The sequence below is a fragment of the Halictus rubicundus genome, chromosome 3 (genome assembly GCF_050948215.1).
Source record: "Halictus rubicundus isolate RS-2024b chromosome 3, iyHalRubi1_principal, whole genome shotgun sequence".
NCBI classification, from domain to species: domain Eukaryota; kingdom Metazoa; phylum Arthropoda; class Insecta; order Hymenoptera; family Halictidae; genus Halictus; species Halictus rubicundus.
In genome coordinates this window covers 4,729,384-4,756,684 of record NC_135151.1, presented here as the reverse complement: position 1 = coordinate 4,756,684, position 27,301 = coordinate 4,729,384, and the positions used below count along the sequence as shown (strand labels likewise).

At 38.7% G+C, this 27,301-nt stretch overlaps 1 protein-coding gene across 1 annotated transcript in view; it reads right to left on the bottom strand.

The window, feature by feature from the left end:
- Window positions 1–27,301, bottom strand: part of LOC143352209 (uncharacterized) — a 129,568-nt gene that overhangs the window by 90,579 nt on the left and 11,688 nt on the right. The gene's annotated exons all lie outside the window — the stretch shown is intronic.

The window sequence follows — 27,301 nt, the reverse complement described above, 5'->3', positions numbered from 1 at the left end:
TCTCTCCTAGCGCTAAAATTTTTCTTAAATTCACGAAAGAATATAATACTTTATTCATTTTATTCTTCATTTATAAATTAACATTATTAGAAACCGAAATACAGTGAAAAATATTTGAAATTTAATCTGAAGAAGTACTTATTGCTTAACAAGGTAAAAATAAATAAAAATTAGTATTCTGATGTACTTATTATTAATTAAACAATTAATTAACGCGATATTTTCTTTCCTCTACTTTCTTCGTTAAACGAACATTGATTTTCTTCGCCGCTCCAGTGGCCGTGGTTCGTTTATGCTCTTTAGCAAAGAAGTGTCAAGCGACGGTATCACGCATATTCCGTTTCATGTCGGAAAATGCAACACGGCCCTCTTTCGTGTCATGTCGCAATATGCCAAGTCTGCGCGATCATGCAGCTTTTTATGCTCATAGCACTGGTCTCAGACTCTTCGAGGAGGTAATATTTAGCCGGCCCGAAGAATACGAGAACAAAAGTTTCGGTTCGCTCAAGTTTCGCCGAATAAAGACGTTAATTAATGAAGCAGCGTCGTAGAATTTGGGAGCAACGTCGAATCTTGTGCCGCTACGTCGCGCGGCAATTAAAAGATTAATTAATTATTCATCCCTACAGCCGTAAACCTTTATTCCGGTACAAATTACTCCGGATTATTTCGAGTAAATGAGAGTTACACGGAGATCCAATTTTTCGATTAACAGCATTGAGAAATGAGCACAAGTAAAAATCTCTCTACACTATGTTTTATCAATATCTGTTCATTTTATTTCGCTTTGCACATTCGCATATTTTATAACTGGCTAAGTTATTTAGGATGTAAATACAACAAACAACGAACAAAAAAATACAAAATAATTTGCTACACAAAAAAAGAGCAATAAGCAAGTAGTACAGTCAACGATTCTACATACCTAAACGAATAGAGAAGTATATTGGAGTATACTTTTACAGAAGCTTTAATGAAAAATATATTCATTCGAAGTGAACGTAAATATGTATTTGAAAAGATTATAAATTGCGATTAAGGGTCGCAGTTGAATTTAATTATCGTCTTTGCAATATATTTAAGTACCCAAAAGACAATACTTTTGAGGCGTGCTGCAATTTTACTGACCCCCATTCAATTTCATCCTCAAGACTAATCGAGCACTATATAACCATCAATATTCTGACTGTCCAGTCATTTGTCAAGATTTTAAAGCTACCCATGGGGCCATATGAGCCGAATCGAATCGAATGATAATCGATACCGAAATCAATCCAATCGTCGTTCACGCTATGAGCGCCTCGGGAAGTCACTGGTCGAATTTGTAATCGCATGATTTTGCAAGTTCTCTTGCGAAGATAATCCAGCCATTCTTGTGCCCCAACTACGAAAGCTTCGTTTTCATCGGCAACGATTAATCATGGCGGATCATGTCGTCCGAGATGACTCGTGAGTTTCTAGATCGGAGACATTTTTCTCGTCGCGATTACAAGAACGTAGAGAGCATCACTGGTTAAACGAATATCAAGGTACGTACAATATTCTGAAGAACATTTCCTGTGATTTTACAGATTTTCCAAAATAAATTCAAGCGTAACTAATTTTCTGAGTTTACTATATATGAAACAGAGATTCGATAAATATGTACTTCATGCTTTAATAATTCCAATAAGTGCTTCATCGATTCATTCTTGTCATAAATGCATAAATATAGTTATGTAAGGGACCCAATTACTGTGGGGGTACAAATTACTGTGTCTATATTAATTATACTTATTTTTAAAGCTTAATGAATACTAAAAAAAAAGATAAAAAATTTTTCTCATTAAAATCAGTTAATATATATGTTATATATCTCTTTTTTAATATTAATTATGCTTTGAAAATAAGTATAATTAATACAGGAACAGTAATTAGGTCCCTATGTGTTATGAAGGATGCTCTGGATGAAGGAAAATAATGCTTAAAATCTGATTTATTTTAGATAGCATGGGAAATGTTTAAAATGCAATTGAAATAATTTCGAAAAATTCTACATTCCTTTTTTTTTTGTTTTCTAATGCATTTTAAAGTTTACGTTAAAATGCATTCAAGTTTATCTGAGAGATGACTGTGAGATGATTTTGAGTTTGAACAAAGTAACTCGATTTTTAGATAATATAAAAGACAGCAATATATTGTCCAATATATTGTTGTTAATGCAGTTTTTAAATCTTAAGGAACGTAATACATTATAATAATATTTACAGTTTATGTAATGATATGATACGTGCAAGACGTACCTGCAGATTTTTGCTAATTGTGAGTTGGTACTTAATTGCAGCGATTAGTGAAGCTAATTGCACAAAATTAGCAAAGCTTTGCATAAAACATTACTGTAAAGCCAATTTCTGGGAACTTTTATGCATGAATGGTAGCGTTAGAATAATTACAGTTATTCGTTTTATGACTTAAAAATGGCAGGTACTAACGAGTTTTTCCGGTACGGCATGCACTTTTACTTCTGTAAAAAAATGCAACGCGAAAACAAATGAAGATTTGTGGCTATTTCACGGACAGAACGTCATAAGCGAATTCAGCGACAGAACTGATTTTTGACGTTACAGTATTGTGATTTTTACAAAAATTATAACACAAATCTTTTTATCGGAAATGATGTTTTAAACTTTCATACGTTAAATCATAAGCACAGATAAAAAGGTTAAAAATCGTGACCTTCGCTTTTTTCTTCGGAGTTCCGTGGAATAGCAATTTCAAAAAATTTTCTTACACATTACCTAGCAAATTTATCCTGGTAACATCTCAAAAAAAAAGAAACTCAAGTCATTCGGATCAATTTTTAAAAAGTTATTAGTTTTTGAATGGTATCCACTCGATTTTTCAGGTCGAAAGGAGGATGCCAAAATGTGTTTCTTATCATTGGAGAATTATTTCCAGACCACTGACATTTTCTTGAATGGTACCTTATACTTCCATTTCGATAATGTCATTCTATAAATAAAGACCAACCAAAGATCAAATTACGCAGTTCATGTAACTTCATTTATTATCACAGCGATGACAAAAATATTTTACGACCTTGTTCGCGGTGACTCACCCTGCGGAATTCGTTCGTGATCCGAGGAACGCTTCACCAAAATCTAAGACGACAGTTTAACAAAGTATGCTCGCTAATTAACTTCCTTATATGTGTAATCGCTTCATCAGGAGACTGGATCCCGACCACACATAATGCAATCATGCTTCCTGTCTTGGGTGGGGCACACAAGGGCCAGTGCATCTGGTTTGCATGCATCTACACTATTATTTCAACACTCTCCTGCGGTTGCCGGATATTTTTCGCGAGGAATTTTTCCATTGCGGTGACGTTGATGAACTCGATGAACAATCGACGGCAACGAGCATTCAATATTTGACTTGCGATTTATAGCAGCTAATAATTCCATTATACCAGAGAGAGATAGATTCATATTGAATAACTGAACCTCAATATGGAACTGCATTATTGAATTGCAAATATTCATCGATATTCACAAATAATTTTTTGAAAATTAGAAACTATATTTGGTGGGATGCGAAACAAGAAACTTTATATGTTAATACATATAATAGTATAAAATATTAATAGCATATGTATAATCAGTAATTGACTAAAATATTATTTCTCGTTTGAAGAACGTTTATGTTGTCGGCGTTAACGCTTGCGAAGACTTATGATCGTAAGCTACTTTCGAGGACGGAGATACGCTTGTTCTGCCCTGATACCTCGAAACATTAGTAGTATTAATTTAATACACTTATTTATTATTCATTTATTGCTTTAAACCATATAACACATAACCATGCTATATCTCACCGAGACACTTTTATTATACGTGTTTTTATAATTGCACAGGATTTTTTAATGTACCTGTGCAATTTGTTATACAGAACAGTGCACTTAAATAGCTTCGTTAGTTATAGTTACAGGGTGTTAGTTATAGCATAGTATTAGTTATAGTTATAATTGTAAGTATATTGACATTTTATTCGATAAACTTTTTATTGCGTTAATCTATGTCACTCTGCATTTTGGAATATTACTTCCATTAAGATACTACCGTAAATCCACTACCACTTAAATTATCCATCACGTATATTTATATCATAATGATTACAATGGTTGGCTCGTCACGGTTTTTCCAAGATTGAATGCGAATTGCATGTAGCTCAGAATATACATTCTATGTATGTATAGTTTACTGGCGTACGATCGCATGCATTGTATATACTGCTGATTTATGCGGTTTTATTCGGGGATTTCGACATTAAATAATGTCTTATTTATTGATATTGTGACATTTCAGAACTGTAATCGTGAAACTTTACGAATAATACACCGATATCATCGGTTAGGATAATCGAGGTTCTACCGAATCGTCAATTAAACAGGTAAATATGATCCAAATTCTGTCATGTTCGGTCTCATTTTAATCAGAAAAATACCACAAATATTCCGCTGAAAGTTTCGCAAAAAAGTAATTAAAAACAAAAAAGAGACGCTGTGTTCTTTGTCCATCTGTTCGACGAACAACAGCTCCAAGCACGAAAATTAAAGAACAGTTCATTTTGTTCGACTAAAAATGTATCGGATCGTGCATTCGTACAACGGAACTAGATCTTTTCTTGCACAATATTATCTTCGCACGAATAACTTTTTAACACGGTTCATTTACTTGAACAGGCTCCTTTAAACCAATTTACATTTACATTTACAAAATTCTTAGCACGTTCCCTGTGTAAGGCGAGCTACGTGTACAAACACGTTCCACAGAGCATTTTCATATTTCACCGAATCCCAGTAGAAGTGGTGATGCCATTTATCAACAACGTCCCGTGCCGGCAACACCAACACAAAACCCAACCTGACCGCGATCTGTAATTACGCGCGAGAAGCAAACGAAACGGAAAGTGATTCTCGTCTCGAATTTATCCTGCGCCTAAACCGACTGTGCGGAATAAGCGTTTCGAGCTGAAAGAGAGATAAGGAACGAAAGAACGTGAACGGTATTTCGCAGCTGAGGGAATGCGAATAAAAATTCCCGTAATCGCACCCCGGGCTGCATTTCTTCTCCTCGCATCTAGCGGAAATTAATATCTCCGTTCTGAATACTAACCGATTTCGTTTTCCGTTCATCATTCAGGCTGCAAGACTACTTCTTCTTCTTCCACCCCTTTTACCATCCCCTGTCCCTTGTCCCCCGGCGCGATATTGCTTTTGCTTTTATTTCGTTCCCCGCGAACTTCCATCCTACTCCAGAACTTCGTCCCTCTCGTTTGACCCTGGTTACACTGGCTGTATAATGTTGCCGGCTCTTTATCGAGCGTCATAAATTCTCTAACGTCAGACTTGATGGCTGTTTGATCCCCGACCCGTCCAACGAGCAACGTAAAACTACAAACTCGCGGGGATTTTATAGTTGTAATTAATGGGCTACTCGGTGATGGACCCCGGAATAGATGCTCGGAGCTTTTTGTTTACGGTGTCCGTTACTTTTACGGTGTATCTGATATCGTCATTCTAACGACCATGAGTATCTATCAATAATCTCACCATTAAGAGCCAAGACTCCGTAGATTCGCGATAAGGTAGAGTGACCACGTTACCGACAAAAATAGGCGAAAAATGATTTTGCGTGCCTTAAGGGACCGGTCCCCGTAGATTCGCGATAAGGTAGAGTGACTACATTACCGTCAAAAAATGGTTTGTACGTGCTGCAAGTTTTCGTCCTTGAATAAGAATATTTTGTCGCTGGTAAAGGGCTCATTCGAAAGAGGAAAGTTCAATCTAGCGCGCGCTGGTCATCCGCTGGCGAGATTACGCAGATATTTGGTAATAAAAGCATTAGAAGTAGGCCAAAAATTGACGATGCGCATGCCGTGGAATCCAAGCATTTTGCGCAGAGCGCGGATGAAAAAAAGTATCCTACGAAAATTGCTGGTCTTTTTACGTGCAATAAGATCCCATAATAAAAAATGTAGGTTTCCATTTGAAAAAACAAAGTTGACCTCCAGATGACCTTGAAAACGCCACCCAAATAAAAAACTGATACTGCCCCCCTCTTTCCCTCCCGAAATCCTTGGACACGTGTTTTACACTTTTTTTTAACCCTTAGCACTCGAGTGGTGACTCTGAAGCACCACTAGAAATTGTTGTGGCAATATATCAAGGAAATTGCAAAAAATATTACATAATATTTGTTACATTACAAAATTTGTATTCAATAGATTACTAAACATTTAAATATTATATGTGGAAATCGAATCGGTTTCGTATGAATAAAATGAAAATATTCTAAGACGGAAGAAAAATTTAGTTTTAGAATGAAAATAGCGCCGAGTGCAAAGGGTTAATATCTTTCATACTTTTCGAGATATTCGGCTGGAAAGTTTTCAAATGAATACCCTAATATAAACGCAACGGAAGGAGATAATTATTTTGCTACATTTAAGTGAACCACCCTCTGTAGCGAATAGCTATTTAAATACGGAAATACTTAATCAAAAGGCGTTCGTCACCTCAGCGGGAATTACCAATACAATGTAATTGAACATTCCGGTCCACTAATCCAGTAGCGATACAGGGACGGTTACCATCTGCAGCTTGGAATTCCGTTGATGACGGTGCGCCGCGGATCAGCGCGCTCTTTGTCGCTTGTCCTTTTCGCCCGAAGAAACCCTTGAATTTGATGGAGTCATCGGTTCGAGATATTGTAGGAGGTCGAAAGGCAGCCGGGGGCCGCTGTAGTTTCAATTAGACTCTAACACGAAGAACCGGGGAACGACGAAAATTGCGGGACTTTCTCGATTGCTTTTCCGCGCCGCACCGCGCCGCGTCGTCGGTTTGCTACCCGTAATATCGATTCGCAATCTCCGTAGCTGGTACACGCGGGACACCGCGGCAGCTTCGACGCGGAGATTTAATGACCACGCCGACAAAACTCAGAATTAAAATAGCCGCGAGCCCAGGATCCGTACCGTCACCGCGATTGCCTGTTAATTTTGCTTGGATCACTTGATTAATTGGGTCTCTGCATGTCGAATAACATCGCGTCCTTGTTTCGCGAGGAACGCTTTTGAAATAGAACTAAAAATTTCATGGATTCATCGAAAGGTAAGCTCCCAACGATGTTTTTCAGCCTTGGCAAAGAATAGCCATCATTATCCTATTTTTCGTATGTAGCCCGTCGAACCTTCCCCTTACCGAACCCGCGCCATTTGTTTTCTTGAAAGCAACCGTGAATTTCTCTGAAACTCCGTCATTTCTCGGAAACGAAACGAACTTGCGATAACGCGAATTCGACAACTTAGTATGTCGCTTGATTTTGTTGGAATTCTTTTCGGGTAGATATTCGGCACTGAACGCGCTAAGTATCGATGCCTTTTACCGATCTCATTCCAGATTCGCGCGCGAACGCAAGACCTTGTTTGTTGGCTCGAGTTTGCCAAAGGGCATCTCCGCGAACGATAACGTCTGCGGAGCGAACCTGAAAGTGTCGCGACACTTTAGATAGGCCGCATAACGATTGACGTAACGCGTCGAGCACTCTGATCGCATCCCCGGGACGAACATTTTCGGATCTGAGCGCGTATCGGCGGTCGTAAATTAAATAAGTGATACTTTTATGGAAATATGAGACGCGAACGGCCGGAGTCGTGAAACGGCGGAATGGCGGTTCTTCGCGGAACCAGCGAAACACAGATAAAATCTCGGGAGATATACACACCCGTCTAAAAGCCCCCCGATTTATTTATCCGATAAGCCGCGAGCCCATGTAATCGTCTCGGCAGCTTGTTACAAGTTATTTAATATCAACGGACGCGATTGTGCGTCGCGCAAACGATTACCGGTGGGTCGATATTGACGCAACTTAATTCAGATTAATTATAATAATCACGGCGATGATAACTCCATTCCGTTTATGACAAAAGCAATTAATGTCACCGTTTGAAAATTTGTTGTTATACCATGTTGATTCGCATGGTCGAAATTTGATGACGCTAGTCAAATTAATGTTCTGCATGCTGTTACTTGAAATCAACGAATATAGAATAATGTTCGGAGCGTTGATGACTTTCTGTTGTGATCGAGTCATTTGTCGATATTTAGGAGAATCAACTCAGTTGGTTAGGTTTATTCATTTATTCGCGTCATAAGCGCAAGACAATTAGCTCAACTGTTGAGCCTATTTTAATCATTATTCTGTTCTTAGGGGAAATATTAAGGAGGTAGGGGAAGGTGGGGCGAGATGGAAGGGTGGGGTAAAATGGGAAATCATTGTTACGAACATTCTACAATGAAGATGGTCAAGGCAAATAATGGCAGCGAACGTGTTATAGAAATAGGTGTTCCACAGTGTATCCGAGAGTTGACGGATAAATGCGTCAGACATTTCTACGGATTGATAGTGAAGGGGCGGCCTTGAAAGCAGACATTGTTCCAGACACCGTCAATACTTTGATCAATTCGACGACGAACCCGGAAATAGCTCAGGGCCGACGAGAACTCGAGAACGTTCCTGGAGTGGTTTGGAAATTTGTCGAGTGGTGGTTAAGGAACGTGCCCTCCCGTACGCGTCGCCCCTTGTTCCATTTAGCGTGCTTCAGGGGCACGAAATTCAGCAGTATAGCATACCTCGAATTCGTCACGACCGAAGTAAACTCTAAGATTGTCCATAAAGTCCAGAAACTACATATAGGACAGTATCACCCCCCACTCGACAGTTAGCTTTCCAATTTGATGTTAGTATCCATGACGAGTTTTTCTCTTTTGACCCTCTGTTTAATTTTGTAGCCCTTGGTCGATATCAATTTTATTTTCATACACACATCAGGCTTCCCAAAAGTACTTTTCGTAATTTGTTTGTTTAATATTGTTCGGAAATAAGAGCCCGTGTCAAAGCAATGTAATCACCTCTCTTTGTTCATGTTTTATCGTTTCCTGAGCCTTAATTTATTCAGTATGCGCTGCGGCAATGGGGATAGTTCTGGAACTTTTATCGGCTAGACATTTGGGACATGTATGGAGTGAAGACTGTATCTACTCTAAAAATTAGTGTAACTGCAAAATGCAGATGTATGACTGTCCTTGCGAATAAAATATTGTTAGGGGAATCGATTAAGGCGTGGGCCTAGTGATTGCTAGTATATGTTAATATTATTGTACACTTAGTTTATTATGAATAATCATATTGCACGTGGTACAACCATCGTCGTTCGTCAGTCTAGCGTGAAACTCTATATTCGATCATCGCGCTATACCTCTAGGTATGTATGCAGAAGAACCGATCGCATCAGTAAGGTAGATTTCCTACAATTATGATCGTGAATGGATACTGTACATAGAAAAATACACAATAATAATATACTTTTAGTCTACTTTGAATCATCCATCTTTTTACTGAAGCATGCTTCTCCAACTTCATCGAAAAAGAAAATGCGGCTTCTGTTACGTTATTATCGACGTCTCGTGCGTCGCGTCGTTTCGTTTTATATCTTTTTGCGTTCCATGGTTATACAAATATTGCCATAATGTATCGGATCGAGGGTTCGAGGAGTTTGCAAAATTGGTAAAAGAAAGAGAGTTTCACGTTACTTTCGGGAAGAGTAATTTTTCATTACTTCGAGGGGTCAGTTCGCCTTGACGTGGCCAAAGAAAATGGAAGTTTTTGAAGCGAAGTTAAACTAAAGTTAAAAGTCTCGCAAAATGATGAATCTTTTATTTCGTCGTGGAAGGTGATGGATCATCCTAGCGCGATCTATCGTATAAACATTTAATCCTACATTGTAAAAGTAAAAGTATGTTCACTGTTTATAAAATTCAGTATCATTAATTTCAAAGCACCACTTCGTACAATATAATAACTATAAAAGATGTTTGAAGATTTTAAAAAACATTTCAAGCTTTCATAAGCTTTCATATACAGCTTTTTAAATTGGATACTCAAGACTCTGTCCTGAGTTAGGGTATCAAAAGCTGTATATAATGTTTAAAATGAATAATTTACAAGATATATATTACGATATGTAAACGTACAATTTTTTTATTTATCTTTATTGTACGCACCATAAACGATTATCCCATTGTCTCAGTGGATATCAAATAAAATTGAACGTTGGTACATGCAAGTTTTATTATAAATGTTCGTCTGTACAGCAAATGATTCACGATTAATTTAAAGTGATCATGGCAACACGCTGTATAACCGCAATGCAAGTATTATCAAGTTTTATAAATGATTGTTAGCAACGTGGCTGACTCGATAACAGAACAAACTCATGAATGTTCCATTAATTCGAAATTGGTATCGTTTATTATACATTATAAGCAAGGATTGCCATCAACCAACTATATCTGGCCGTAGAGGGGTCGCATTTTTAAAGCTTCATTCTATCGAATAGAAAATATTTTCGGTCGCTCGTATCCACCTTTAGAATTCTATTTGGAACGCGTTATTATTGCAATAGGAAAACCTCCCTCCACTCTACACAAGGGATTTATAGTCATGTTCGATAACAATGGCCACACTGTTCACCGAGTTTTCAACGAGGGGCCATTAAAGTGTGCTCTGAACGCGTGTTTTCCGAAAGTTCGAATTTTAATTTTAATAAAATCCTGACGGTCGATTCGGGCTCACAATAGCACAAACAATGACAGACTTCAAATTTCATTTGAAAATTGTGCTCCAACACCTGCTATATTAATCTCCGAAATTGTTATTTTTTCTGAATGTGTGCTTCATGTACGTTGTATACTCAATTGTTCCAAGCGAAGTGAATAATTTCTGTTACGGGAAAATGAATTAAAAGTTGAGCAATCTGTGGATCTTTGTGCAAAATAAAAAGTGTCTAACTCAAGTGTAAGAAGCAGAAGTTAAATTAAAAAGGATTTCTTCGTTTAATAATTTTAGTAAAAGATAACACAACTGTCTCTTTAAATTCTTTTAATGTTTTTATAAGTTTGTATGTCACCTACTCATTGCTACCATAAATGCGTCAAATTGACAGTCTAGCCATAAGTTGTAATTAAGTTTCTGTACAATTTAATTTAAAAAATCAAAATAATTTAGTGTATGATGTTACTGTAATTATATTGCTCATCATATTACTCTTTGACAATACTCCTTTTCACTTTTATGAGAATTGTACACAGCTTTCGGCAGCAGTGTCCAAAAACGATAAGAAAAATAATTTGAAGTGCTATAAAGATAACATTAAAAATCAACTAACTATTTTCGGTTTCCAACGATTAGTATCGCAAATTGGTGACGCATTACCATTGCACGTATAGTCCTTCTAGACTTGCAAAGGAATACTTTAGTAAGCTCTTCTATAGCGCAAGCAACTACAAAGCTTTGAATTGTAAACAATGAAGTTCCAGTTGCATCAAACCGAGTATCTTCGACGATGTTTCAGCTCGCAGAGCAAACTCGACAAGAACGGTTCTAGATCTCAAACAGCAGACTCTCCTGCAATGATGAAAACTTACAAAACCGATTATGACATTGGTTTCACTTAATACAGAACAGATTGAATGTTGTTAGATATTTCATAAAATAAATAAATGTTCTCCTCTTGTGGTGCATTATCTGGAGCATGGTCGAAAAATGGAATACAAATAATTTGTGTACTGCTTTAAAAAATAGAAAGCAATATAGTGAGTTGCGTCTCAAATTGTAAAAACGTAATAAATGTTAGACAAGTGCTTTCTGTTTCGTGCTAAAGAAGTTTCGAATAAACTCCAAATAAAATAAAAGCCCCATTGAGGTGTATACACGTTTTATCTCGGATCTAACTACCTCCTTAATATTTTCTGTTTTTAATGTTTTTCCTGGATCTCTCGAGAACCCGACCACCCTGAATGTACATTTACCAACCAGAAATTCACAAACTCCTGCACTCTCACTCTTTATTGCTTTACCACTTTCTTTGAGCTTTCCTCCTCGTTCTTGCCTTCTTCTTCTACGCCAGTTACCCCATTTTATTCTATTTCTTCCTTACTTCTTTTCTTTCCTCTTCCAAGACCAGCGTTTTCATCGTAGAGAAATTTCTAATGTAATTCCACTTCGCCGCGCTGACATTCTACGCTCGAGATTATTAACGGAACGGAATACGTTCAAAAATGGATAATGAATTTTTTAGTTCGCCGGTGCTGCTTCGAAAATACGTTTATACGAGTATATAATAATTTCAATAAATGCTATTAGGATTTTGTATTATTTTATATGAATATAAATCCCGATTTATTGGTTCATGTTCGAGTTTATATTCCGCTGTGCTCCGATAAATCGCACGCCCCATCAAAAACGTAATCTACTTACGAATCATAAAAAACACGCGACAGTATACCCGTGAAAAAAAAACAAATTAAAAACATATTAAATCCAATTTAGAAAATCTGCCATTGGTACGGAAAAAGTTTTAAATAAATCGGAGAAAATCAAAAATAAAGTTGAATTGTATGTACATCGTTTATGCGGAATACTATAGACGAGAGGAGAACATGTTATGCCTACCTACATAGTAATTTCTGTCTGAAGTTCTTTTTATTTAGTATATTTAGATTAACTTAAACTGTGGCAAACAATGAAAACAATGGAACTCGCAAAACTTGTTGAATGCTCTATTAAAATAATTATATTTTCCAACGATCTGATCTGTAGTATCAGATTAAACAATTTACCTTAGCATGACGCACAATGTCGTTATTGGCGTTAAACGACGATAATAATCGAATTTACCGCAACGGTTTACGAAGTTAAATTGCCCCCCCCCCCCCTCGGAACCGAAAACGTTTGAACGAAACGAGTGGGAAACATGGGTACTCTGAACAAAAGCTTTTTCGAACTGGTAAATACACTTCCCGACGTAAAATATTTGATATCTGCACCAACACGAGTATAATAAAAGCGAACTGTATATGTTGAAATAAAATGCTAAGGGTATCTTTTAGTGTAACAGTCAGTTCATCGTCATATAAAAAATATGGTTTAAGGTATTGTAAATTCCTTGTCGGGGACGTATTGTAAATTCTTAAGTACAAAACGCCTTCGGTTTAAATGCAAAAACCAAACTCATCGTTTAAAATTAAATTTCTCTAAACCGTGATATTTTCAGGTATTCTTTTCATCGTGCTTCTGGGCGTCTCGGTGGATTCTGAATCTGTCGTTCGCCGTGGTCTGTTGTTGTTGATCTGCGTAAAACAAAGGTGGGGCGTTTTGTAAACTGGAGCGTATTAGCTAGTTTTAACGTATAGCCGTTTCAATGAGAATATCACTTTCCCCTCGGCAACGTGGCGATTAGCGTCGCTTGGCATCAGTCCAAGCGACATCCGTCGCTAATTCATCCCTTAGCTTTTCACGGAAGCCTGGACTCGGATTCCCCGCCATTGGACGTTGTCCTTGGTGGTGGACGTATTTTTCTGGGGGCAGGGGAGACGGGGGCGTCCACGGTGAATGTCTCCGGAATTGGGACATCGAATTTTCAGCGGTCGAAATGGCGCAAATAAGAGACGACGCAAAAGAATCTCGTCCGGGTGAGTGGTTAGCCCTTAGGAAGACTTCTGAAGCCACGATCGTTTGCTGGTCCGTTTCCTTTCTACCTCCCCTCCCCCCTTTCCACCTCTTCTTCTTTGTCATTCTTTCATTCCCGTCCGAGGGGTCAAGGGTGCGACGAGACAAGGGATTTGCAATTTGTACACCGGAAGACGCCGCGTCGACGTGTGCGGGCACATGCGTGCGATCGGCGAATGGACGGGATTATGGCTGCGACACGTCCGTCGAGATGAAATTGTGTCCATTTCGGGAACGAGATAGGTACTCTTTGTTTCGCCGGGCCGACGTTTCGGTCATAATTCGTGGGATCCAATGTGTCAAAGTTTACGATCATCCCTCCGTATCTATAAATTATGGGAATTCCGCGTAGGGCTTGAGACGAGCGCTGCTATCGTCGCGCATAAGCGACCGAGCAGTATGTGAAACGGGTTGTTAAAATTTCAGAGCAATCGGCCGTGTACTTTTCGAGATTTTATCCACGCCGGGTGAAAAAAAAGTACGTTTCGTGAAAAACGGATGAAAAATTTTCAAGGTTCTGTACTTTTCTAAAAAATACAATTTAAAAGATCGATTTTTTCACCCGTTTACACGAGGCAGCCCGCTGAGCCTTACAGGTCGCCGGGTTCGTCCTGTCATCGGCAACAAGGTGCATTGACTTCGAAAAAATTCCAGGTCACCCTGATATCTCGGTAAAAATGAAATATAAAACAAAATCGAATTGTACTCATTCGACGCGTCTCTTAAACTGCTACGCTATTCGTTAAAAAGATTTTTGATACAACCAATAAACACCGAGTCATTTTAGAAGCTAGAGTAAAGTCTTGATCTAAGCCCAATCCTGGGGTCCGTGCTGTGACATAGATCGTGTAGGGCAACGCACCACATACCTTCGATTAAACCACTAAATACGGTTCAAGTGATATCGTGTTTAGTGTCGTTTTAATCAGAAAAATAAGTTGGTGAAAGTCCCATAAAAAAATAATGAAAAATAGAGAAGTTTTGTAATTGGATTAGTAGTATACCGATATACCCGACCCAGTATTACACTGGCCGGCGATCGAGTCTCCAAGTGGAGGGGATAGGCGTGCTGACTAAGATCGTGTAGCTCCGTTCGGCTAAGATCAGGACTCTATTATTTTTACTGAGTCGCCCTGTACATTGATGGGTCATTACAAATTTTTTGTTTATGTGAAGCAACAATTTTACAGTCTGACAGACTGAGAAACCTCTCTCCGTGCAGGGTTAGAAAATTCATTGGCAGAACTGTGCTCGAGCAGAGTATAGGCAGAACCCATTTAGGGAAATCAACGTCCTTCAGGATCCTGGCGAATGAAGCATTCTGTGTTCGGAGAGGAAACCCCCAAAGCGAGTGCTCCGTCATAAATCCTCGCCCCTCTTTCCCTTTCCATCTTTCCGTCATCCGGAATCCCGATGTCTGGGTTCTCTCGTGTCATTGTCACCCATATAAATCCCGTTGAGTTGGCGAAACGGAAGTTACGGGCTCTGGGTCATCGAGCCTGCGATTCCAGCATGGCCAAAGTTCGCTGTTGCAACCTCGTCAATAATTGGATTGGTCGCGAGGTGAGTAACTGTAGAACGACTGAACGTTTCGTTACCCTGATAATCGACTAATTGGTACTCTCTGCTGCTTGGGTTTCACGAGAATGTTATCGTTTCAGAGGTAGAAACGTAAACGGTGTTATATTGCAGTTGCGATCGTCTGTCTCTGTTAACTGAAATTCTTTTAGAAGTGACTGGCGATCAAATAACATGGACGCTTGTTATTAGACTGCGGATCTATGTATATGCAAAATAAACGTTTTCTGTGCCGATTGCAAGAAGTAGAAAGCAAATAGAAAATTCATTCTTTCTTCAAACATTTTAATATTGTAAATACCGCATTGGCTTTCTTAAATTCTTTTAATCTTCTAATTTAATGCAATTCTATAATCTATAATTTAATGCAATTAAAGTTCCAACGATATCCGCGTTTAATGATTGGCGTAAAGAAATGTGGGTTACCTACTTTCGAATTTAAAGAAGTATCCAATTTCTGATGAAAGTTCAAATGTCAAGATTTAGTTATATCTTGTCCCATTAGAAATGCAATTAAACGTGAAACTGTTTATTATTAGGTACATGCGTTATTTTAATGTAAGACATTTCTGGAGAATAAATTCACTTGATCGCAACAGACAGGTGATTCTTTTTTTTTTTTCTAGACCGGTGTTGTTTCACGTGTCATCCGTATATCACTTTAATCTTGCCGGAAGCAGAAATTGGCATGCTCTGTTTGTAGTAGAGCAAAATAATCAAGATTTGTAGCGTACTATCGAAAGGTTAACGTCACAATCGAATTCCAAAACGCACGCGGAAACGCGACAGAAAATGAGAAAATTGCTTGCCGAATTTTGTCAGCGGATACGAGAGCGACGCAAAAAGTCACTAAAAATACCGCTACACAGCTTCTACGTATACTGCTTCATTTAAATATCCCACGAGCAATAAATTTCAAAAATATCAAGTAAAACGAAACGATGTCTTTGGCCAACAATTTATGGCAGACTAGCAAATAGATATATCAATTTTGAATTTTTTACGTAACATTTATTCAACATAAAAATAATCTCAATACTGATGAAGAAGATGGAATAAAATAGTTATGTATATTTTAATATTATTATGCATATAAACAGAATTATATAAATATTATTTACTTTCATAGCTTAAAATCGTTTTCACAGTTTAACAACCGGTGCATTACTTCCTATTTAGTATAAATGTAACAAGAAACGTCACCATGTTCTATTAAAGTGCTTTCATTCCACAGCATGAAGTCGTTTTCACATTTCAGCATATAACATACAGTACATTGTATGTAGCAGAGGAAAACAAATTTTCAAATTTCATTGTAAATTTGTACAACTAATATTTGCCAAGTTACGATAAAGACGGTGTTATACGGAAGCTATCGTTGTTCCAGCAGAGTCGAAATCGTTCTGCGGTATTTCTAAACACACTCGGGATTTGCGGTGTTATGTTCTTTACAGCAGTTCGCATGCGCGCGCGCAAGTTTTCCGAACTTCTAATCTTCATACTATACATGTGAGATTTAATAAAGCCCTCCGCTGAGAAATGCAAAAGGTTTAAATCTGGATTAGGCACTGCAGGCAGTGATCTGTCGAGTCGTGGATCGTTAGTTGCGTTCTCATGCGAGTCTTTTGAAAAGTTGTCCTTAGGACCATAACTACAATCATACTGAGTAATCAACATCTGAATTTTTGTGTTTCCGATCAGTAGAAAGACCGGAGTTACGACAACTGTCGACCCACGTTTCTCAAAATATACTCTATAAACAAATACATAATTCATGAAGTTTCGATTATTTTTACTTTTAACTCTTTGGGGCTAGGTGGGTCAAAAACTATCCCACCTTTTGCTTAGCCTTTTATGCATGGTGGGATATATTTTAACCCACCTCGACAAGTTGAAGTTACTCATAGCCATACAGTTTAATATTTTATTTCAAGTTTTTCATTCAGTTGGCAATGCTATGCACCAATGGTGAATGCGTAAATAAGTAAAAAAAATGTATGCAAATCAAAACGCATCAGTAAGTTGCAGTAAGTGCATTGTGTGACACAGTGAATTCGCAAAATTCCGTGCAACTAAGGTTTTTATTTTCTTTAAAAGCGTGTGCCTCAAAGAGTTAAAAAATCAGAGATGTACTTCAAGTACCAGTAAATATGTGAGCAAAATTCCAATGCAAAATGTTCATTAATTCTTCTGCAAAAATTCCTACAAAATTCGTGTAAAAACGGCCCCGAAAACCAGAGTACCCTCTTAAAGTAAAAATCGTTTTATACAGTGTGTCCCACGAGCTCTGTCCACTTGAATATCTTGGTTATTTCAAACAATACGAGATAAACTACATAATATGGTATAAATGATATTCTTGCAAGAGGAGGCGTAGAGAAGATATAGAGGTCACCTTAGTTTTTTTTTAAATGGAATTTCCAATTTTGTATGCTCCATTTCAATAGACTGGCGTATTCTGAGCATAAAAGTACTAAAGTTCAAGGTGGTAAAAAAGTTATATCATCCATATACAACAACGTGTCGGTCACTAATGAACTAAACCGCGTACAAAGTCACTCACTTATGAAAGTAGTCGTGCGAATATTTTTGCCTCCGGAATTGCGACCGAAGTTCACGAACAGGCATCCCAGGTAATAAACTCGTTTAATCATGAAAAGCTGCGTATCTAATACGTAGATACCATTGCTCGGCGGAGCTCCACCGAACGCAATGCATTCAAAAGTCAAAGTGCAAGGGGTTGAATAGCGACGCGACGAAGTACCAAGCTCCACAATCAAGCATTCCCACGAGTGAAAACAATTTTGGTCGGGCGAGCCTTTCCCCGGGCGAGTTTTGCGAACGAGGTAAGGCGGTGGTGGTGCCCTTCGTTCCTTGCGGAATCTAAAGATAAGGCGGACATATTTTCTGCTCTCGTGCGAGCGTGTACGGTTTCGCGGTCGCGACAGAGGTTCCTTCGTGGCTGGTCTTGTTGACAAACGAAAGAGGCACGCCGTTACGCCGGTACGTCGTGATATCTCGGTTCCTTTGATGGCCAACCGCCGTTCTGAGACCCGGCGCATCTATGTACATGTGCGTTTGTGTGTACGTATGTATATGTGCCGTGGCATACACGCGAGTGCACCACGCGCTCCTCGACCGGAGCGGAGTGCCCTGAACTCTCGACCTTCTTTAAGGAGGGTTTCGATGAGTGGCCACTTCGTACAAAGACTCCATCCGGAACTTATATCGGCTGCAGGCTGAAATGGCTATTCGGTAATCCCGAGAGATGCCGATGACACGGAACTGTAAACTCGGTACATCGTGCTCTGTTTAGTTATAGTCAGAGGGGCATCGCTGAAGACATTTTATCGGCATCAGCATCTCAATTTTTATCATTATCTTACACGGTTTTTGCTTATTTGGCTCTGCTGGTAAAACTGAAGGCCACTCTCAAGAACCTGGTCGTTTCTTTCAGAATTACTTTTTAACACTTTACCGGCCGGAAGCCTATTAATCGGTTTTTTGTCCCGGCCCTTACCGACCGATAGCATAATAGTTTATTAGTTTACGAGGGTGGTCTGAAAAGTTTCCGACCTAACAAAGATACGAGGCATTTTTTCCTCAAAATTATTTTTATTTCTCTACACAGTCTCCTTGTAAGTCTATACACTTCTCCCAGCGATGCTCCCACCTCTCCAGCCCGTCCAAATAGTACTTGCCGTCTTTCTCTGCAAAATAGCTATTTACAAAGGTGATGGCTTCCTCATTTGATGAAAATCTCTGTCCTCCGAGTGCAACTTTTAACTTGGGGAACAAAAAGAAGTCGCTTGGAGCTAAATCTGGTGAGTAAGGTGGGCGATCAAGCAGTTCAAACCGTAATCCGTGGATTTTTGCCATGGCAATCGTTGAGGTGTGAGACGGCGCATTGTCTTGGTGGAACAAGATTTTTTTCTGCAAATGTGGCAGTTTTACCGCAATTACTGCCTTCAGCCTGTCAAGTAGTGATGCGTAGTATGCTCCTGTAATTGTTTTCCCTTTTTGAAGATAATCAATAACGATAACTCCACGACTGTCCCAGAAAACAGTCGCCATCACTTTCCCAGCCGAAGGAACAGCCTTTGCCTTTTTTGGCGCCGATTCCCCATAAGCAGTCCACTGTTTTGACTGCATTTTTGATTCGGGACTGTAATGGTGTATCCAAGTTTCATCAACAGTAATTAGCCGGCGCCAAAACTCTGATTTATTGCGCCTAAATTGCGCCAAAAGAGCGATCGAAATGTTCATTCGAACACGTTTCTAATTCAACGTGAGCAAACGCGGCACCCAACGCGCAGACAGCTTTCTCATGCCTAAATCTTCATTCAATATGTGACAAACACGTTCTTTGGATATATTCATGGCCTCTTCTATCTCTCTAACTTTAATTCGACGGTTGTCTAGCACCATTTGGTGAATTTTAGCGATGTTATCGTCACTGGTTGCAGTTTTTGGGCGTCCCGAACGTTCATCGTCACCCAAGCTGGTACGGCCACGTTTAAATTCAGCTGCCCAAAATTTCACGGTGGTAAATGATGGTGCAGAGTTCCCGTATACAGCGTCTAACTCTTCATTGATTTGCGTAGGCGTGTTGCCTTTCAAAAATAAATATTTAATCACAGCTATATACTCGAGTTTTTCCACTTTCACAAAAACACTCACAGCAACTTACTCAAACGACTGTTAAACAATAACTGAGCGTCCGAAATGGCTGAAATTTTGGTGAGTACCTGTCAAAGCATGCACAAACACGCTCCAGTACATTTGTCGACGAATACTGCCATCTTCATGTTGAGGTCGGAAACTTTTCAGACCACCCTCGTATTAGTTTGTTAGTCTATTAAATCTCCTGACAAAATGTGGTTATCCTGTTTTTGTTTCTCTAATGTTTATACACCTTCAGCGTCCGACCTGCCTAGTATAATCTGACCCTTAATCGGTTGGCACAGCAACCGAAACAGAGCCGGTGTCAGGGAAGTGTTAACTATTCGTGATCACAAGAATTATGTGTTTCCATCGAGAGATTTGAGATGTCGATTGAATCGATTTTAGTATTTATTGAATTACATTCTATGAAATCACTCCGAAAGGAGACTTTATTTCGCAGATTAAAAGATAGGAACATCGTTAATGTTTTCTTGAAATTTACTTTCGAAATGACATGAATCGATATAGATCAACAAACTAGCAATGATAATAAAACTTACACCTGATGGAAGAAGCGTATTCCAATGAAAAATTCCCGCTGTAAGAGATATCCAGAAGGGAAACTCACCACAAGAGAGTAACATAAGAGGCTCAAACACAAGATGATTATGTTTTACAAAAGAGTCAACCTGCAACCGCTAATCAGAAGCACAGACAGCTTATACGTTTAACCACGAACATGTGTAACCGCAAAATACGCTACTTCCATGTCGTCATAAAAGAAATCGACAAGCAACCCTTCTGATATCTACATGAAGACTGATCATTTTCATAACTGAAACTGAAATCGCGAAACAAACAATGCGAATACCTCTAATCCTCTCGCTTCAGTCTACAATATTCTATTTATAGTAATTATGTAGGGTTACCGTTTGGTAACATTATTAATTTAGAACGTAGAGCATTAAAACCTCGGACACTTTTAAATACATTGTTTACTCGATGTATGTCCACAACACGGGTGTTCCCGGGGACATGTATCGGCTAGAAGATACTATTCTTTGATACGCTGTCGAACGTAGAAAAGGACAGTGAAGCTCGAGTGGTCTCATGATCGGACAAATCAGCCGATTCAATATTTATTTTATTCCTATTACAGTGAAGCTTCTGCTCAACGAACGAAAATATTCCCGGATTTTCTGAAAAAATAATTCTCCCGGATTTTATAAAATAATTCTTGAATAAATATCCTCCGTTCAAAGAGGTAACTTATTTTCACCGATACACTGCATCGTACATTCAAAGAGCCCCGAATATTTTTGTCCTGGATCCCGCTCCGCGAGACCAGAAATCGTTCATTCGGTTATCTGATAAACAAACTTGTTCTGCGATCGCCACGTCAACGTATCGGCGCGGCGTATCAGCCACCGGTACAACGGATAGGATTTTCCTAGTTTTCGTTTCAAAGGCACTCCTCGTCAAAATATATACATGCTGCCAGTGATCGAGTAACAGAATACAGTGATTTTACACGAAAAAATCCGTCGAATAGGACAAACACGATTTGTTTTTTTAAATGTCCGACGAAATTTAAATCGCATCTACCATTTTATTCGACGGAGTTTGCAGAATAACTTTTTACAACAAACTTTCCTACAGCTTTCACAGTGAGAATGTAATAATGTTTTAAAATTAGAATTTCTTAATCTCGAGCATCGAGAAGGCTGAACCGATGGAAGGAACTAAACGCGTATGATCAAAGTTCCGTTCCGACAGGATGATACTCGGCCCATTGAAACTCATAATCCTCGCGTCTGCATAAAAGTCGGAATATCTAGTAGGGCCAGTCTCGTACGGTGAAAGAAGCAGGAACGCTACTGAATCGGTATCAAGTAAGTGAGTACAAGAGAGCACTTGTACTTTTCCAGGTCCCGGGCCGGCTTTCAAACAAGCCCGCTTTTCACGGCGATTAATTAATACGTCTACGAATGTGGAACCTGCTCGGCGGAACCGTGGCTCATAGCCACGGGGATATTAAAATTCACTAAATAAAAAATATTACAGCGGAGAGTGAAAATAACCGTGAAAAAATGAGTCCTGTCTTTAACAACGTTACACTACTCCCACGCAGTTTTGTTCGAACAACAGTGTTTCAGGAGTAATTGTCTTTCACGTGTCAAGAATTGATTGTGTAATTCACCTTCCAATTGTAATCGAGAAAGAATCTTCTCTATTATTTTATGCAACTCGTAACAACTATAGTATCGCGAAATGTTTATTATCATATATTTCAATGAGTAGGTATTTTTCGGGAACTTATTGATCATAGATTTTGTACGTTCTATCTGAATTTTTGTATGTCAAAGATCTGATAGGATCGCTAAAAAATCTGATGGAATTTACTACTGTCTCGTAATTCAACGAATCAAAATTTGCTGTTTCTGATCCAACCATTCAGGAAATGTTTATTCGAATAATCCTGAACAATCTTGGTGAAGTGAATAAGCGCACTATTGCAGAGTTGATGAGGCACGGTGCTAGCAATTTCATCGTCCACTCATGTTAAGGAAGCACTTGTAAAACTAAATTGAGACTTTGTACACAGTGCACATGTTCCAATATTTTCTGAGTTATTTAATTTTGATATAACATTCCCCTTTCTACAACGAAATTTTAATTCATTTTGGTAAACCACAATTTTTAAACACTCCCTTAACAAAAAAAATTGGGTAAACGAATGCATGATACAAATGAATCTTTTACCAACATATTCGTGACACGTTTCTGATTGAAATGACACCAAACACGACACCATTCGGATCATAATTACTCCTTTAATTTGCGACACAGCAAAACCTCGATTATCCGAACTGGTCAAAGAAATATTCGGTGTAATAGAACCGTTATTTAGGTACAATAATTGTGTTGTACATGGTTCGCTTTAGATTGAACTGTTTACGGATAATGGATAATATCATCGGTTCGGATAATCGAGGCTCTACTGAATCGTGAATTAAACAAGTAAATATAGTCCAAATTGTGTCGTGCTTGGTCTCGTTTTAATCAGAAAAATGTCACAAATATGCCAGTCAAATGTTCGGGTACTTGTTATTCAGTAGCTTACGTACATACAACGGAGAAGCGTAAATCTTCTACTTTCGATTTTTGTCCCGTTGACGTTCTACAAAAGATTGCGTTCGTAAAGCGAAGATTCTGCACAATATTGAGCATGCTGGCACGCCAAATCCTAATAATAGAATGAAAAATGCATCTTCACCGGTTCTATTGCGAAATTTCAAAAAATGCTGGATGGAAGAATATCTTTTTACACGGAGTTGCCAGGAGTTGAAAGATCGAGAGTTTTTCGGTTGTGATTCGGAGTCCCTTCAATTTCGCGGAGTAGTGTATTAACGCGAGCGGTTTCGGATGGACTCGACGAGGCCACGCGAACGATTTACTCGGTTGTAATCGAGAATACATATAGAATAGAATGAAAGTGGAAGAAGCGGGGGACAAAAAGCACTCGAGATGGGTGGGTGGTTTCAAAGACGGGCTGCTCGGGCGGTGGAAGCATTCGCGACGAAAAGAAGACGAGAATAAAGAAGGTGGTGGGTTGCGATGACGAATGGCTTTTTCGTAGCGCGACATCTCCCAGGGGCCGCGGACCTGAAAAGCACCCCTTTACTTCCGAACCCGTTCGGAATCGAAAGCAACGGGATTTTGCTTTGATTTATTGCCGCGGTCCCGCGTGTTGCATTCGAGACGCAAGACGACATCTTTCTTTCCGTCTGGACGGACACGCCGTGTGCCGGGAACACGCGTAAATTTCTTGCCTCGGAAATAGTGAATACGATGCTTATAGATATTTTCGTACCTACACGGTGGCCTGTCTGTCCACCGGCAGAAACCTGTGCCGTAATTCATCGTACGTTATTTCGGCGGCATTGTGTCCCGAATAGACTGTACAGCTTAGCGCCAATCAAATCGTTTCGTGCAAATGCGTTTCCGAAATTGCATTCTAAATCGGTATATTCTTACTTGGGAAATCGATTTCGTTGTCGGGCAATGTTGAAAATATCATTTCGAAGTATTATCGATAAATCAGTAATAACGATTTCGAACTTTTACAAAGGGGCTCTCTGCGAACGACCTTCGATATTCGATAATCAATAATCAATATTCAATATCCAATGCATTATAAGTTTATATTGAACAGTTTCGCAGTTTTCCTATTCTAGCTCTGCCATTTTTCTTTTTTTTTTTTTTTTTTCTTTTGAGATTACACGATCTTTATCGTTTGAATCTCAACATCCTTCGTTCAGACTAATTCTCCCAGTATTTATCGTCACAGTACTAAAGAATTAAATCCTTCGCATTCAGATACGTACAATTACATTGCCTGGAGTAATCTTGCATTCTGATTATACTATTTAATACTCTCATGCATCAAATGACTTAAAATGACTTAAAAAATTATGTGAGTTCAGATGAGACACATCTACATTTATATTCCACTTCAACAAATTGACATTTCGAACTTTAAGCAACAACATTTCCAAAATAGAAACATGTGCCTTGCATAGTTCTATTTTATTGTCACAAATATACAACGAGAACCGACTCAATCTATAATAGTAGACTCCAGATTTTATGCGTTTATGACAAAAATAAGCAGGTGTACTTTAAAAGAACATAAGTAATTGATTAAAAGAATTTTAAAATATGGATGTATTATTCCTAGGTTATTAAAATCATCAGAGAAAGAAGAAAATTTCTACTCGGTTCCTGTGTCTTGCAATCAATTGCAATTGATGTCTTGCAATTATTATTTTGATCTCCCATCCATGATTTCAACAAACACTGAAACGAATAGGGTAAGGGACCCAATTACTGCGGGGGTACCAATTACTGTGCGTATAATAATTATACTTCTTTTTAAATCATAATGAATATTAAAGAAGAGATATTAAATTTTTTCATTAAAATTAGTTAATATATTGTAGACGTTACATATCCCTTTTTCAATATTGTAATTGGTACTCCCACAGTAATGGGGTCCCTTACCCTAGATGTGAAGAAAGTTTCGTTTAGATCGTCCTAGCATGCCATATTTTAATATACATGTAGAATGTATATGTAGAATTTGATTCTGGTGATCCCAATTTGAATAGGTCCATTAAAATTTTGAAAGAAAATAAAGTTCCAAGAACATTTCAATATCACTCTCTTTCGACGACATACGTAGTAGCAGTTCGCGCATAGAGATTGGTAGTCTGATTATCGGGCACTGCAAATGAAGCTGATTTCGGAGTAAATAGTCGTATCAACTACGAGACAGTGACACTGTACACTTCGGCGTGAGAATTGTGATCAGCCCTGTCGCGAAGTCGGCTTCCCATTCTCCCACGTGCAACTGCTGCAAGAAACTTCGTGCCAGCTCGGATTTAGCAGCTTGGAGAATCGATACCTTCGCATCCCTATTCCAAAATTCTCAGAGCTCTTAGGAACAACTTCCAGCTTCGAGGAAAGCGAAACTTCGTCGCCCTCCATCAACTTCCTCCTTATGACTTCATCGTTTGCAGACACTATAGACGGTATACTATTCACGCACCGTGCCCACCTTGACCGCCATGACACCAGATTGTACAGCAGAGGAAGTTTGCCTAATATGAGGAGATTTTTTAAAATTATCTTCTACATAAATTCACTGTACAAATCAGCATAGATTGAATCACTGTACCTAAATAACTGTTCTATTAGCCGAATGTTCGGATAATCGAGGTTCTACTGTATCGCAAATTAAGGGAGTAAATATGACCCGAATGATGTCGTGTTTGCTGTCATTTTAATCAGAAAAGTGTCACGAATACGTTGGTAAATGTTTGATAAAGAAGTAACTAGAAAGAAGGTTTTTCCCATTTTCTCAAAAATATTTAACAAAAGAAAAGTGTTACAATTTCTCCACCGAGATAATTTGCTTACAAGTTTATCTGATACACGCGTATCAGGTTTGTGCGAAAGCTCTGTCAGTTTCTTGATTACCAGTCTGCAGTATACCTGCGCATTCTAGTACGGTTCGGTTTCACGGTAGTTCATACTACCTAAGACAGCAAGTTTGAGGTGTCAGGTAATTTACAAGTAGAATTAATACGATACGGATATTGATGGACAAGGTATATCTCACAGCAAGGAAAAAACGCTACGAAAGCGAAGGAAAGAGATTGACACACTTAGAAGATAAATCTCCGTTCGAGAATTTTGGTAGAAGACCTGTCCTTGTAACCAAGATTGATTGAAATGCAGTTCCGAGTCACACCAATGACAGCGGCTAGAAATTTTCTGTAGTCTAGAAACTTCTACTTGAAATGTCAGCATTTGTGCCAGATTTTATCAACTAGTATCTGAACACTTACGTATTTACGTTACTACAAAATATACTGCAAATACAGGGTGTTCAACTACAGGTTCCATTTTTTATACTAATTAAAAATCCGCCTGAAATGCGGCAACCCTACCAACAGCGGTGTACGTTGCTTATATATATATAATATGAAGCCGAAATCGCAATTTTTTTACTCTTCATTTTCGCCTTATATTGTCATGGAGATCCACCCCTTAAATTTTCTCCCACCTTATATTATGAATATTATTTTATACATATTATGTGATACAGGGTATTTCACCTAACTCGATCACCTTAAGTATATCGCTTATTTTGTATGATAGGAAAAATGTCAGGGGGAGAAAATAATCCAAGTGATGGGCCAAATTTTTTTCTCAAGGTAATTTTTTCGAGATTTCAAGGTCATCGTATTTTTTAAAAATGGTACTGCATATTTTCACGACAACAGTCTTATAGCTTATAAAAAAACGAATCCAACGAGGTGCAATATGTTGACCTTCACGTGACCTTTAGCGAGGAAATTATGAAATGTTTGTCAGTAACTTCAGTACGCGTTCGGGGACGGTAAATCCGTAAAGATCGGCAGTCTAGTCATTATGCAGTTTATTTTCTCGCGTACGGATATTTATGGACAAGAGTGTAATACCGTGCGCGGCAATAATATCGATCTAAGTAGTCGTTAACTTCGGTTATTCGCGCCAGTTAATACGCTGTCGTGAGTATTCCATTAACTTGCATCAGCCCGTCGAACTATTTCCTTCCGTTTCGGTTTGGCTCAACCTGTTCTAAACATCGGGGAACAACTTAATGAGTGTGTTGTCTGTGCAGCGTGGAGAAACATACTCGAGCTGCCGCGTTAAATTCCATACTCAACGGGACGTCAGCGAAGATTCCTGCTGCGACGAAGCTTCTGTCACGCTGGACGATAACGTCGCAATAGATCATCCGCATTTAATTTACAGCCCCGCTCGATATCACAAAAAGCCCCGGTTATTCAAATTTAATTAGATTCTATTTCCGATACGCGTCATTGCCGCCCACGGCA